At 56.1% G+C, this 3,175-nt stretch overlaps 1 protein-coding gene across 1 annotated transcript in view; it reads right to left on the bottom strand.

The window, feature by feature from the left end:
- The window catches only part of LOC104074618 (disintegrin and metalloproteinase domain-containing protein 8-like), a gene marked incomplete at its 3' end in the record, with an annotated part of 12,381 nt that overhangs the window by 9,052 nt on the left and 154 nt on the right, over nucleotides 1-3,175 (bottom strand).

The following is a 3,175-nucleotide window of genomic DNA, read 5'->3' as shown; positions in this document are numbered from 1 at the left end:
CCACCCCCCAGCCACTATGGCTGCGTCAGGGTGGCTGTGGCTCAGTCCAGCCGAGCCCTGAACCCCCAGGATGGAGATGTCCCTCCAGAAGAAGTGTTTCCCTCTGGGATGTCTCGTGATCTCCACCTGCAGGAGTTGGGCCACAGACCTCCCGAGGTCCCGACCCTCTGGGGCCACTGAGAGAGCCAATGATCCCTTGCATGGTGCCCTGTATCAGGCTGCACCCTTGGCACCTGGGACCTCCTCAGCCACCACCGCAGCACAGAGACCTCTCCTCGGGGCACATCCTCAGCTCTATCGGGATCCCGGGTTGGAGAGCAGAGCAAAGGTAAAGCAAGCATCTCCTGCAGGGCCAGCATTCCTCCCGGATGAGGTGTGCGGCCTCTCCCTGGGGAGGATGACAGCACCTGCTGTCACACGACGGCTCAGCACTCCCAGGGGGATGATCTGCAACCTGGCGGGAGCTGGGGCTGAGCGGAAAGTCCTGCTGACTCAGCGCCAGCGGGGCCAGGTAAGAGGGTTTGCCTGTCACCCAGTCGCCCTCAATTCTACCCAGTCTGCATTTCCAATCTGAAGCGACAGGCTGCCGGCCCTGGAACATCCTCTCCGCATGCTGAGCAGGTTGCAACAAGCCTGCTGGGCAGCCAGGCAGCCCCGGCTGCAGGCGGGCGCAACGCCGGCGTGCAGGCGCGCTCACGGGTCCCCGGCAAATTCTTCTCTTATGAACAGCGTCTCCCGCCTGACGTGGCCGTCCCGTCCTGTGTCCGCCAACAAAGTGATGCTTTGTTATTGTTGGCAGCACTGAAGCCAGAAGAGGTCTTAAGAAATGGCAGGAAAGCACTTGGAAGGGGGTGGTGGGTCAGGGACCGTCTCTTGGAGACAACCGCAGGGCAAGTTAAAACAAAAAAGTCATGATAAAGCTTCTCTGAATCACCCCCTCCCTTATTAGCATGGGCTTTGCAAGGGCTCCAGATGGGAAGGCTTTGAAAGCGCAGGCAGCTCAGCCCTGCCCCTGCCCGAGCCCTGCTAACCCCGTGACCGTGCTGAGCAAGCAAAGCAGAGCCGTGGCCACAGCACACAGAGAGGAGGGATTTCTTCCAGCTGGTCTTATTAAGAGACCCAGAGAGCTTGCAGAGCATCGGGACGTGATGCCACCGTCCCACGTCAGCACAGGGTATTCCTTCCCGGGGTGGGAAGAGGTGACGGTCTCGCTAGGACAGTAGGGATGGGGCTCGTTGCACCATGCCATGTATCAGAGGAGCTGCAGCACAAGAGACGAGGAGGAGAAGGCGGGTTGCTGGGCCACCACCGTCCCTTGCTCCTGCTCCATCCGGCCCCACCGCTCGCTCTACAACGTCCTGCTGCTTCCTGCAGAGCCCCAGGCTGAGCCAGCAGGAGCTGGGCAAAGCTCCCAGGCAAAGGACTTGCCTCTTTGCATCAACTGGCTCTGGGATGTGGTGGGGGAGATCAGCAGGGATGTGCGAGCACAGATGCGCCGGGGGAGATGCCAGCAGCTTGCAACACTGGGTCTTACATGGGCTGTAAACCACCCTCCCGTTTCAATACAGCTCTTTGAAACGCTGGAGCATGGGGACGAGAGATGTCACTTCTGCAATCAAGAGCATGTAACTATAAATCTTTTTGAAAGCCCATCTTGCTCTTTTTTCAGGTCCTTTTCCATGAGGGACCCAGGTTTGCCACATGCCCCTGCTAAGGGCGGGTGGGAGGAGAAGACCTCCCACCTGTGGGAAGGCTGGCATCCCAGGAGATCCTGTGCTCCAGGACCCAGGTCTCCACCCTGTCTGCAGGGCTGAACATTTTGATTTAAGCAAAGCCGGAGGGGAGCTGGTCTGCTTCAAACCTCACCTGGCAGATGCTCTGCTGGACCAACCCCATGTGTCCCAGCTGCTTTGACCCAGGAACCAGCTCCTGGCCCATGCCCATCCCAGCCAGAGACTGCTAAGGCAAAGCCACAGAAGGAGCTGGCACGGAAAACGCCCGTCCAGCTACCTGTCTCCACTTCAAAGAGGGCTTGGTGGTGGTCAAGCCTTGCTGAGAACTTCTTCCCCACCAAGGTTACTGGGAGAAACCCAACTTTTGCGGAAGAGGAGGAAAATGGCTTGAAAGGCAGGAGACCTCATACCCTCCACACAGCAGGTTTGGGAGGCCCAAGGACCGCCCAATCCAAGACTGAATCCAGGTGCCACTGGGAAGACACCACCCACAGCTGTCCCAAAGTATACAGCTCAAGGCAGATGTCTTCTCCCATGCCGTGGAAAGCAGAGGGACCCTGAGATGGGTGAGCTCCCCTTTCTGGGGGGACTGGTGCAGAGCTGCCCGGCGCGGCCGGCACAGATGGTGTCTCTAAATAGCCTGGGGAATGTTTATCTCGTGGACAAGTTTAGGTTTCTAGAGCAGAGAAAACAGATGCTTTTGGGGAGTGTTTTTGAAGCTAGTTTATCAGAAAGGGTTTGAATCACAGATGAACGTGCTGTACGAAGAGTTTACTAGGAAATAAATGTCCCCAGCCCCCCCATCTCATCAGGTGCTAAAGTCAGTGCTTTCCAGTCCTAGGAAATGAATCCACATATTTGGCTGAATTTCACTTTAAGGCAATGAGGAAAGCATCTTTGAGGTCAAGGCCATCATCCTATGGACGTCAACCCTGAGTGCTCAAAACTCCTGAGTCAAACCCCATTCCTTCCCCCAAATTACAACGTTTCCCAAGAAAAATAACACTGGCTTTCTTTCATGTGGGTTTCTGCAACTTTCTGATTCTTATTTCCCTGTCCCAAAGGACAAAAAAAACCCCAACTTCAGCAAACACAGCAAGAAAAGTGCTTACAGCTCAATGAGGCTTTGCAAATCCCTCCTTAAGCAAAGACCAGATGTCATAAGATCACTGCAAGGCTGCAAAAGGTGGCACCGCTGGGTAATGTCTCCGAAGAAAGCACTGGAGAAAGCAGGCCCCCCCCTCCAAGAGAGAGAACTGCTATGTGCAGTTCCTATTTTGACCCAAAACAGTCCGGGAAAGCTGATCTGACCAACTGCTTCAGGATCTCCATCCTCTGGGATGGAAGCAATACAAGGTCATTCTGGCACAGGGCTAAGGGGGTCCGGCTCCGAGCCCAGTGGTGGGCCAAGGGTCTTTGCTGATTGCAACACCCTGCCCCGG

This window comes from Fulmarus glacialis, unplaced genomic scaffold (genome assembly GCF_000690835.1).
Source record: "Fulmarus glacialis isolate BGI_N327 unplaced genomic scaffold, ASM69083v1 scaffold21103, whole genome shotgun sequence".
In the NCBI taxonomy this organism is placed as follows: Eukaryota; Metazoa; Chordata; class Aves; order Procellariiformes; family Procellariidae; genus Fulmarus; species Fulmarus glacialis.
This window is presented reverse-complemented; position numbering and strand designations above follow the sequence as displayed.